Source organism: Odocoileus virginianus, chromosome 10 (assembly GCF_023699985.2).
Source record: "Odocoileus virginianus isolate 20LAN1187 ecotype Illinois chromosome 10, Ovbor_1.2, whole genome shotgun sequence".
NCBI classification, from domain to species: domain Eukaryota; kingdom Metazoa; phylum Chordata; class Mammalia; order Artiodactyla; family Cervidae; genus Odocoileus; species Odocoileus virginianus.
The window spans coordinates 39182220-39195231 of record NC_069683.1 but is presented as its reverse complement, the minus strand read 5'-3'; positions in this window follow the sequence as shown (position 1 = coordinate 39195231).

Here is a 13012-nt window from a genome sequence, read left to right as displayed (position 1 = left end):
TGGTCTGACATTGTGATAACTAACACTGTGATAACATTCACATTGTGAGAGACTGTGAAGCATGGATGTGGCAAAGCCATGCCCAGATCCTGGCTCATAGAAACTGAGATAATAAGTAGGTCTTATTTTAATTGCGGGGTTCATTTGTTACTCAGCAAAGATCCACCTTCTAGAAGCATTGTTAGATATGAAAGTATTATCATTGATCACTACTTAAGATAAAGACTTAACTCACTATGACGACATAGAAATTTTAAATACATATGAATCTACTATTATATAATAGACTCAAGATACTAATGAAATTGGAACTTTGGGGAACTGCAGGTGCAGTGAAAAGAGAACTCGTTCAAGAATGACAAACCAGACTCTAAGTTTCAGTATATGTTTCCATATAATCTTGTGTAAACTACGTCATTTTCCTGAGCCTGAAATCCTACATTTTTGTGATTGTCCAATATATTTTGTTTCCTTTTCTAAGTTTTTTTTTCTAGTCTATAAGCATTTACTAAATGAAATAACTTTTAAATGTTATTACAAATGTATGTGTTTCTCTTTCATTAACTAACATTGCTGTGGAAGTTCTTTGGGGCTCCTGGGCCAGTTCAAGCAAACATTCCACTTTGTTAGTTATAATACACTGAATAACAGAGCCAAGTATTATTGCAGAAAGCCAGGCCAGGAGAGTTTAGTTAAAAAGAATCAAACAAGCCCCTCTGGGACATGGCCCACTCCACCCCAAGTATCACAGAAGAGCTTTGTGCAATTTGCCTCCTCCCCTCAACTTTTTAACCAATAGGTTGTCACCATGATTGAAGAACCCAAGCTAAAGGAACAGCAAGTAAAAAAGCCGCATTCGTGGTAGGGCAGCATACCTCAGAGGATTTGCTTTTGGAGATGAAGTAAAAGAATCCTCTGCAGGAATTTAAAGACCATAGAAGTATGATCATACAGAGGCTGATAGTACCTTGTCTCTCCCAATAGGTAAGGACACTAAATAATGCAAAAGTCAGTCCGCCAGGTATTGATTTGGGATAAAAAGTTAAAAAGTCTCACCGGTGAAACAATATATTTATGTATAAAATATATATAAAAAGCTACAATACAAAAAATAAATATACATTCAAAAAAAATCTATATATACATGTATTGCTTTTTCCTTCTGTTTGTAAATATACGCCCTGATTCTTTGTCTTCAGGCAGAAATTTAGCCTATTCTGCTGCAGGTAAGTCGTCTACAAATTCTAGCCTGAGGGTAGACTTTTCTACTTTGTATTTAATGCCGTTTGAAGATGCCTGAGTAGTTCTGAGTAGAACTTATGAAATTCCCAGCATCACAGAAGAGGTTTGTATTTTCCATTTAACCCCTGAGTTCTGCCTCCTTTTCACAAATTGTCTCTATGCTGCAGGCGGTCCCCTTCAGCCTAGAGTTGCCTAGGCCAGGGGAGGCCTGTCTAAATCTTGCAGGACAGCTTTTGAGTGTGGCATAATATTTTCACCACATCCAATGCCAGGTGAATGCGAAATCTGGAAATATTTGTATGAAGTCAGAGCACATTTCAAGCCCAGAAACAGAAGCTGATCCTTTATATTCAGAGCAAAAAAAATAGACTATTTAATACCAACTTCTGGCATCATGCAGGCTTATTTTCAAATCCCGGCTCAGCCACTTACTATTTAAATTTTGGTAAATGTCTTAATCTCTTGTACCCTAAGATGCCTCAACTGTAACAGGGAATGATGATAGTACCAGTTTCAGAAGCTTTCTCTGAAAAAAATAAATATAAAATGTATGTAAAGTGCTGAACACAGAAGTGGGCATACAAACATTTTAATAAATTCAGGTAACTACTAATAAAATAATTATTATGAAAAAGAAAAACACAAGAGTTTTATTGTGTCAGAACTCCCCATCCAGTCATAAACCAGCTAATCCAGTGCTACACGGACCACAGAGATAAACATCTCACCCCATTATTTAATAGACCAAAAACCTGAGTCTCAGAGAGGTCAAGCAAATTGCTCAAGTTCACACAGCTAAGGTCATGCATAGTCTTACAGGCAAATAGCAGGATTCATGTTAACCAAAGGAGAATCAGTAGGGATCCTGCAACATTAATTCAAATAGCTCACCCCTAAAGTTAATATATTTTTAGGACCGATAAAGCTCCTGTAATGGGGATTGCTCGGGAATCCAAATCTACTTGGCATTCTCAGAAGCGTCCTTGGGCTGCTTGAAGATTCGCAGCCTATAGCTTTTGGCAGTCCCCAAAGAGGGAGCTCTTTCCACTAACAAAATACAAAATGCAAAATTAATAAAAAGACCCTTTGAAACTGACAAATGTGCCTCAGGCAAACTATCTGCCCAGCAGCTGGTTAAAATTTAATCAGTTTTTTTTTTTAATTTTTTTTTCAGGCCTGTACATCTTTTGTATGGAGCTCCCAGTCTGAGTGTGGTCAAAGTTTGTTAAACAAGAAATAATAGCCAAAGCTTTTTAATTCTGCAAATAAGCAGTGGATGCTTTAAGTGGCTCTGCAACACTGAAGAAACTAATTGCTCAGGTCTCAACAAAGCTGGATAATTCTTTAATAATTTTTGTTCTTTCTTTTAGAAAACATAAATTGGCAACTCTGTACCATACAGTGAATCTTAACAACAGTTTAGGCTTCTGAATTATACTGTGCTTTTTTCTGGGAAGTTGATCATGCCCTAAAAAAGAGAGGTAGAAGAGAGGGAGGGGAAGAATGAGAATGAATATGAGAATGAATCAACTGGCATAATGATGAGTTTTGTAAAATAAACAAACAAAAGCTCCATAAGAACTTAGTGAGGATCTACTGCTGTCACTGTCACTCGGACACTGGGGACTAGAGGATTTTTCAACTCTTGGACAAGCAAGTGTTTTCTACCAAAAGAATAGGACTAAAAGGCCCAAATTTGATTTGTTCTACCTCCTCTTCTCCCATAGATAGGTATGCTATTAAAGACCCACATACCTAAACATCTAAGATGGAAACTGTCCACCAAGAAGTAAATCAGACAAGTCCTTGGTTGTCCAGAAACCGTAGTAACAATCACACAACTTCTTTGAAAGTGAAAGTGTTAGTTGCTCAGTTGTGTCCACTCTTTGCGATCGCATGGACTATATATAACCTGCCAGGCTCCTCTGTCCATAAGGAGAGAGGAATCCCATAATTCTCCAGGAAAGAATACTGTAGTGGGTAACCATTCCCTTCTCCAGGGGATCGTCCCAACCCAGGGACTAAACCCAGGTCTCCAGACAGATTCTTTACCCTCTGAGCCACCAGGGAAGCCCTTTCACTTTCCCTTTCAAGATGGAAACTGTCCACCAAGAAGAAAATTAGACAAGTCCTTGGTTGTGCAGAAGCGGTAGCAACAATCACACAACCTCTTTAGTTCCTAATAAAGAAGGAGAAATGGGGGTTGGAAGAGAGAAGTTTTAGTCTATGGTGAACAAGGAGTTATTTTAGAAGTGTAGCCCTGCAAGAGAAGATGGAACTTGAGTCTGAAACACCAAGGCCTTGGAACCGAATTCCTAGGCTATGACAGATGTATGCTGGGGAGTGGGGAGAGTTGAGGGGAAAGTCAGGTTAGAATGCCCTTCAGGTGCTGCTGTGGCCTGGTTGGGGCCAATCTCTTATCCTGGAGGTACATACTTAAAGCTTTCTGAAGTGATGAGGGTTTTCCCTCTCAATACATTGAATAATTGCTATGTCAATTTAGTAGCTAAGTCATATCTGACTCTTCTGTGACCTCATGGACTGTAGCTTGCCAGGACAGAGGAGCCAGGCTCCTTCCACGCAGGCTCTGTCCATGGAATTTTCCAGGCAAGAATACTGGAGTGGTTTGCCATTTCTTTCTCCAGGGGATCTTCCTGACTCAGCGATTGAACCCAGGTCTCCTACACTGCAAGCAGTCTCCTGGACTGCAGGCAAATACTTTACGGGCTGAGCCACCAGGGAAGCCACCAGGGAAGCTCCCAATAGGAAGCTATAAATGCTTATCTTATCATAAGAATCCAAGTCACTTGTACGTTTTTACCCAAAACTATATCCCACGCTGTCCCATTTGGGGACGTGGTCTGGCACCTCTTCTAATAAAGGAAAGGATAATACCCATAATGCTCAGCTCTCAGCACTATGGGAAGCAGGCTGGCAGAGAAGGTGGGCTTCAGAGCTAGGTTTATATCTCAACTTCATTCCCCAAGCATCGACTGCTTGATCTTAGAAATTGACTTCACCTCTTTGAAGCTTGTTTTCTTCATTATAACTTGAAATAATAATACCTGAGTTTCAGGGTTATTGGGAAAATATAATCAGATAATAGTTAGAAAGTGAATGGGGCTTCCTAGGTGATGGCTCAGTGGTAAAGAATCTGCCTGCCAATGCAGGAGATGCATCTTCAATCCCAGGTTGGGAAGATCCCCTGGAGGAGGAAATGGCAACCCACTTTCTAGTATTCTTGCCTGGAAAATCCCATGAACAGAGGATCCTGGTGGATTAAAGTTCATGGGGTTGCAAAGAGTTGGACATGACTTAGCAACTAAGCATGCACACATGCAGAAAATGAATAGTAGTGTATCATCTATTACTGATGAAAGTGAATGATAGCTTCTTACATGTACTTACATATACGTACTATCCAAACACCCAGGAGCTCAGACAATTGCTATTCTCCTGTCAAAGTTTTGAGTTCTGCTAACTCACACACTTGCTTGTTTTCAAATTCTTGGCTGCAAATTCTTGGCTCCTACTTCATTCCTGTTCAGTGGCACTTATGGTCATTGAAAAACCCAATAAATAATTCCTGGCTTCACTCTGTGATCACTCTTTGCTTCTAAGGCCACATTTGACACAACTATGGAAAACTCAGAGAGTAAAATAACAATATAATTACTGACCATTACTTAGTGCTAAATATATCAGGAAATATTCTAATGGGTTTAGGTATTAAGCCTTAAAACAAACACATAAGATCGGTATTATTTTATCTCCATTTTGCAAATGAGGAAACAAAATAACAGAGAAGCGACTTGTCTAAGCTCACACAGCAGAGCCAAAATTTGAACCTAGGCAGCTGAGCTCCAGAAGCTTGTTTTTAAAATATGGTATATTCCATATATTCCAATCATTCAGCTACTACAATTGATTTAAAGATAGACACATGATCCAGTTCATGAGAGTCAGGAGCAGAATTAGAAACAAAAATCTCCAATTACCTATTGCTATCCAATAGACATCTTAATTTTAACATTACTAAATGGAAAAACAAAATCAATTGCTTTGAACTTGTCATTTTCTTCCCCTCTCAATTTTGTTCTCCATATATCCTTGCCTAAAACTCACTCCTTACCCAGTCTATTCCATCAGTAAATGACACCAATATCTTCCCAGGTGCTGTAACAAAAAGCCCAGGGAACTCAACCAAGATGCAACATAGGAGAAACCTGAATTTCCCTCCTCCCATGGATATACCAAACATTCAAGTACTCTTGGAGAAATTCCCTTGGGAAAAAAGCCAGAAACTAGTTGAGTCACTCATATACATCAAGTAGGGACTCTTATACATCAAGCCATATTGAAACAGGTAGGAAAGGCTGGCACATTCTCACCATAAGCCCCATACCCATCATAGTGCCATACAATCAGGAAGGAACTCCCAGCTACCCACTTCTTCCTAAGGAGGGAAGGGTTTGGACCACATATCTAGTGCCCACATATCTAGAGCCCCCAAATTACCTACATCTGAAAGCCAGTGGGGTTTATGTTCACAGGTTCTCTATGACTTTAGCAAACAAAGCAGAAGTTCTTAATTGAGTGTGTGAGTACCTGCTATGGCTATCCCCCAAGAGGTATATTCAGTGATTAATCCAAGTCCATCTGACTCCAGACTTAACTAAAATTATACCATTACATATATAAATGCATACATACATTATCTAAGTTGTCTTTGAGAAAAAGTCCTAACATGTTAACACTCATATATTGAGTAAATATTTTATATTCAAAGACTTTTGTCCTAACCTCTAATTATTTACTAGTTGCCTGAACCAAATAACAAACAAATAACCAAAACAAATAAGAGAAATCCAAATTAGAAAGGAAGAAGTAAAATTATCTCTGTTTATAGGTGACATATTATATATAGAAAATCCTAAAGACTACACCAAAAAACTGGTAGAATAAACAATTTCAGTTAAGTTGCAAAATACAAAAATCTTTGTATTTGTAAAATATAAAAATCAGTATCATTTCTACAAACTAACAGTCAACTATAGGAAAGAGAAATTAAGAAAACAACCCCATTTATATTAGAATTACAAAGAATAAAACCTTAGGAATAAATTTAATCAAAGAGTAAAAAGCCTGTAAACCAAGAATCATAAAACATCAATGAAAGAAATTGTGTAAGATATAAATAAAAAAGGATATTCCACATTGTAGATTAAAAGAAGCAATATTGTTTAAAATGTTCACTCTACCCAAAGCAATCTACAAATTCAATGGGATCTCCCATCAAAATTCCAATGGCATTGCTTATGAAAACAGAAAAAACAATCCTAAAATTTGTATGGAACCACAAAAGACCTCAAATAGCAAAGCAATCTTAGAAAAGAAGAACAAACTTGGAGATATCACACTTCTTGATTTCAAACTATATTACAAACCTACAGTAACCAAAACAATATGGCAACTGGCATAAAAACAGACACAAAGATCAATGGAAGAGAACAGAAAGCCCAGAAATAAACCCATAGATTGCCAATTGATTTTGACAAAGAGCTGAAAATATATAATGGGGAGAGGACAGTTTCTTCAATAAATGGTATTGGTAAAACTAACTGCCACAGGCAAAAAAAAATGAAACAGGACCCCTGTATTATACTGCACACAAAAATCAACTCAAAATGAACTGTGGACTTGAATATAAGACCTGTAACTGTAAAACTCCTAGAATAAAATACAGGGAATGATCACCTTTGTATTGATTTTGGCAATGCTTTATTGGACTTGACTTTGAAAGCAAGGGCTTCCCTGGTCTCTCAGCAGGTAAAGAATTCACCTGCAAAGAGGGAGACCTGGGTTTAAGCCCTGGGTTGGGAAGATCCCCTGGAGAAAAGAACAGCTACCCACTCCAGTATTCTGGCCTGCAGAATTCCTTGAACTACAGTCCATGGGGTCGCAAAGAGTTGGATATGATTGAGAAACTTTCACTACAAAGCAAAGGCAAAAAAAGCAAAAATAAATTAAAACTAAACAAAAAGGATTCTGCACAGCAAAGAAAACCACCAACAAAAGGAAACGAGAACCTATGGAATAGAAGAAAATATTTACAAATATATATTGCACAAGGAGTTAACATCCAAAATATAAATATACATGGAATTCACACAACTCAATAGTAAAAAAAAACAAAACAAATAATTCAAAAGTGGGCAGAGAATCTGAAGAGACATGTTTCTTTATATAAGTGAAACATATAATATGCATATTTTGGTTTCTGTTGTAAAATATTATGCTTGTGAGATTACTTCATGTTACCATGTGTTGTGATTTACTCATTTCTATACTCTATATATCCCATTGTATGAATAAAAACCACAATGTATTTATCATTTCTACTGTTGATATACTTTTGTCTTGTTTCCAGATTTTGGCTGTTAGTTAGTGCTATAATGAATATATTTCCACATGTTTTGGAATGGAAAATCTATGCATTTCTCTCAGATATCAGTTAAGTTCTTTTCAAAACCTTGTAAATGTCTTTCTTTTAGAATGCTGATATGCCTTTTGGAAAAAATATTGCCAGGGATTCTGAAAGGTGCTTTCATTTCTTCGTACATGTGGAGAAAGCTTAAGGATTCCGTATCACACAAGTTGTGGCTGAAGTTCAAACAGCAAGAGGTCCCCATTAGCCCACTAATCTTCATATTTACCAGAAACAGTCATCACAGTGTGAAAATTTCCACAGGGAAAGCCCAATTTTCTTGGTATTGGGTGCCATAAGGATCAGAGACACCTATGAGGTGCTAATGATTCCTGGCCTTTAATCGTGTGAATTTAGTGATAACAAGGCTGCCAGTTTGGCGCTGTTCTGCCTAGATGGAGCTTTATCCAGACCACCCTGGCTATCTTCCAGAGTTCTAATGGTTTTTCTTATGCTTCTGTACTAGGCTGGGTTTTAAAATTCACAGGAAACACTCTCTCCTGGGCTCCCCTTTTTCACTCGCTAGGCTTTCCCCCACCTATCCTACTCCATTCACCTATTTCAGTGCCAAGAAAAGGAAAGTGTGAAATTCTACCCAGCTGGAGTTTCTCTAACTACACATATCAGATGTCATTAGATGGGGAAGTAAGTCCTTGGGGGTCAGCAAGTCTATAGAAAATTCCAAGTCTGGCATTCAAGCCTCTTTGCAATTTGGCTCCCACATCATTTTCAACATCATTTGCCATTGGTTCCAATATACCCTTTTCTGATACAATCATGCTGCTTTTTCCTTCCTTGAAAGTCTTACTACATTCCCCTCCTATTTTCTTTAAATATTTCACCTTGATTGTGTGTGTGTGTGTGTGTGTGTGTGTGCACGCGCGCACGTGCATTTGTGAGTGAACTCCCTATTCTTGAGACACTTTGTTAGGTGTGTGAGAATAGAAAATGAGTAAAGCATGGATCTACTTTCAAGACACTTTTATTTTGATGAGGGAACAGGAGAGCAATATTGGATACAAGTACTCCCTGTAACTGGTAAGGGAGATACCTAGGCAATACAAGGATGACTGCTGAACACTTGTCTAGACCAGAACACTGGTCTACCAGAACTTTCTAACCAGAAAACTCTGGTAGACATGAAGGACTACATAATTTGGTGGGTGCAGTGAAAAGTGGAAATATGGGACTCTTTATTAAAAATGTACTAAGAACTTAAAGGTGAAAATAACAGAGCATTAAACCAAGAAGAAGGTCGTGTGCCACTGCCCAATCGTCCAAGAAGCCATCTCTCTGATAGAGACTATATCAGGAAGATGAAATCAAGAGAAAACTTCATGCATTTTCCTGTCTCCAGAGGAGATTTAGACAATCAGTCAAAATTGGGACTGAATTAGTGATGAGTAAATAGAAAACTAAGCAAACAACAAGAACAAAATAAGACAACTGTTCCTTCTAGAAAAAAAAAAGAAGCTGGGAAGAAACAGAAAAGTAATTGTTTATTTCCTTGGCTCAGTTATAAATATGGTTTGCATAGTATATTAGCCAGCATTCTACAGAGAAACAGAACCAGTGGGAGAACCAATAGGTATATCTACATCTATTTATACATATATAAACAGAACCAGTAGACATAACTTTATCTATTAACAATAGATATAGATATACACACGCATGCACACTAAGTGGCTTCAGTCGTGTCTGACCCTTTGTGACCCTATGGACCCTCCAGGCTCCTCTGTCCATGGGATTTTCCAGGCAAGAATACTGGAGTGGGTTGCAGTGCCCTCCTCCAGGGGATCTTCCCAACCCAGGGATCTAACTGGCATCTCTTATGTCTCCTGCATTGGCAGGTGGGTTCTTTACTACTAGCACCTTCTGGGAAGCCCATAGATATGCATGCAGATATACATATAACAGAAACAGAGAGAGACTGATTGTAAGGAATTGGCTCACATGACTGTGGGGCTTGGCAAGTCCAAAATCTGCAGGGCAGGCCAGCAGGCTGGAGACCCAACAAAGAGGTGAAGTTGCAGTCTGAGTCCAAAGGCAACCTGGAGATAGAAATCCCTTCTCCTTAGGGGACATCAGTCTTTTATTTTTAAGATCTTCAAGTGGTCAGATGAGGTTCAACCACATCAGGGATGGCATATGTTTTACTCAAAGTCTACTTATTTAAATGCCTATTTCATCTTAAAAAATGCCTGTTCAGTGACATCTGGACTTGTGTTTACCAAAGAGATGGGTATTATACCCTAGCCATGCATGCATGCATGCTCAGTTGCTAAGTTGTGTCTGACTCTTTGCAACCCCATGGACTGTTGCCTGCCAGGCTCCTCAATCCATGGGATTCCCCAGGCAAGAACACGGGAGTGGGTTGCCATTTCCTTCTCAAGGGGATCTTCCTGACCCAGGGATCAAACTCGCGTCTCTTGTGTCTCCTACATTGGCAGGTGTATTCTTTACCACTGAGTCACCTAGGAAGCCCACACCCTAGTCAAGTTGATACAAAAAATTCACTGTCATACATAGTCATAGTATTTTAAACACAAGATATTTATCTAACCAAAGTTATGATAAGCTATTTTGAAAGGATGGGGAGGGCAGGAGGTAGGTATGACTGTGTGTATAGTGGTGGGACTGGGGGAGAAAGAAAGGTAAATCTCACTTTCCACACAGCACAGGGATAATGACAAAACTGGCTAATCAAGAGGAGGCAATAAAGCCATGTTTTTTAGAGGAAGGGAAGTCAACACCAACATGAGGTGAAAGGGTTGCCTCTGGAGAGGTGGGGGAAACAATAGGAAGGTATGAAAAAACACTCTTTTACATAACACGCCATGCAGACATATTTGGCTTTTTAAAGAATGTGCATGTATAACTTTGATTTTAAAATATAAACACTTAAAAAAAAAATAAATAAATAAAATATAAACACTTAAAGGAAAAAGAAGAAAAGATATCCACAGGAGACAAACAATAACAACTAAAATATAAAACAATGGGAATCAATGAAGGGCTAACATACAGTGAGGCTTCTCTAATGAGAATAAAGACAGGCCCACTGAGGATTAAATGAGAGACTGGGAAGTTTCCTTTAAGTAGGATTCGCTTCAGCCAAATTAAGAATTTTCATGGAGAACATGCTTGAGAAAGGCATTGCAGGCAGATGTCTTACATCCTACTTCCTGTAAGTACCATTTTGCTCTTGCACAGAAGCTTACTGAGGGCCCCGCTCAAGCCTCCCCTCATCCTTGACATCTTCCTACATCCTCCTAGAAAGCTGATATTTCCTTTCTCGTAACGCCTACTGCATATGAAGTTCATACAACCTCCTCTGGACTGTGTAGTAAATGGATCTTTCCTTAACAAGATCCCAAGTAGTCTGATATCAGAGTCCTGTCTGATGTTGATAATATCCATTTAGTCATCACCTACTTCTGTCTGGTCCCAGGCTAAGTACTCTGAATCTGTGACACTTTAATCTACAGCTGCCCTGGGAGGGCAGTGTTATAATGATCTCCGCCTTTGGAAAAAGAAAATTGAGGCTGAGAGAGTTGACTTAATTTGCTAGCTAGGAATCACAATCAGATCTTTCTTTCTCCAAAGTCCATGTTTTTAACCTCTTTGTTACCTTCTTTTCCACTACCTCAAACTGCCTGTTTTATCAACATGTGCTTAGGATAGTATCAAGCATGTAGTAGGCGTGTGGAATATGTTGGTTGATTGAAAGAGAGAGAGTGCAGCATTTGGAAGGTATCCTGCTGCACCCGTGCAGAAACACAGGAAGTTAAATTTCCGTAACCAAGCTAAGCTGTCATGGCTACAGAACATAGCTCTTCTGACCCTGCACAGGTATCTAATGACAGCTCACTGTGTGTAAACAGATGTCAGGTTTAAATCAATCTTGCCTCCTGACACCTTACTTAAAAACAGTAATTACATGCTCATTTTTGAATATGCAACCCTAGGTAAATTATCTATCTCCACCTTCCTCACCAAGTTTTAATTTTTTAATATCAATTAAGTTTTTTTTTAAGGCACTCACAGCAGGAGACACACACACAGTGAGGCCAAAACAAAAGAGTGAGCATCTGCAGAAAGTGGAAGAGAATAGAGGGTAGTGAGGCAGCCCCCACTGCAGCAGCAGAGCAGGGTGACGTGAAGAGCAGACATCGTCAGAACCACACAGGCAAGCACAAGGGCCATGGGCAGAGGACGAGGACTCACTGGGCTCAAGGTTGGGCATCCGGGCTTGGTCAGATGCAGAAACACTGGCAGGTCCAGCAGGAACAGGCATGATACCACGCAGAGAACCCAAGGGGGATCTGCTCAGTCATACTCTGAGCTCTGCAGACTTACAGATTGTGGACCTGCCCATTTGAGACTCCGTAGTACCCCATGCCTGAGACAGGGACCCATCCCCAATGTCAGTGACACCTCCTCTTCCACCTTCCACCAAGAGATAGCACTGCAGGAGGACAGACATTCCCTTGTTGCCCAGAAGAGAGCAAAGGCTTTTCATTCCATCTCAATTCCTAGCTGTGGGATCACAAGCAAACACTTAAGCTCTCTGAATGAGAGAAGATTAATTTTGGAGCCTGAGAGGTTGTGTTTTCATTCAACACTGTGTAACTTTAAGCAAGTTACTTTACATTTCTAAGCTTCAGTTTCTTCAGCTGTAAAATTGATATATTAACTGTTCCTATCTCATAGAGATATTGGGGAGAGTAAATGTTAGGCAAGTAAATAACTTACAATATAGTCTACTATTTAGAAAGTAGTACTTTTCATTCTTTAGGACTTTAATGGGTATAAAATTGACAAGGATGCATTAGAAGTAGCAGGTTCCTCCTCCTTTCTATAAGTGTGTGTGTGATCAGTCATGTCTGACTCTTTGTGACCCCACAGACTGTAACCTACCAGGCTCCTCTGTCCATAGGATTCCCAGGCAAGAATATTGGAGGGGACTGCCATTTCCTACTCCAGGTTCTATAGGTATCTTAGCATTTAAACATGGATTCCATGGGCCTACTTTGAGTTCTGTTAGATGGACAGTCCTGGTTGGGAGGAAGAGTACCTAATCTTGGCATCAGTGTTGTATCATTGGCAAAGAAAGCCAAAATGGAAGGAAGGGACCCTAACAGACAGAAATGCAATGGGACAGGCTAACTAACGATAGGACGAGATAGATCTGAGTGAGACCAAGGGCACATGCTCAACCTGAAGACAAAACATTACAGAAAATGGAGAGACTATTATCCAGTTGTACTCAAATCACAG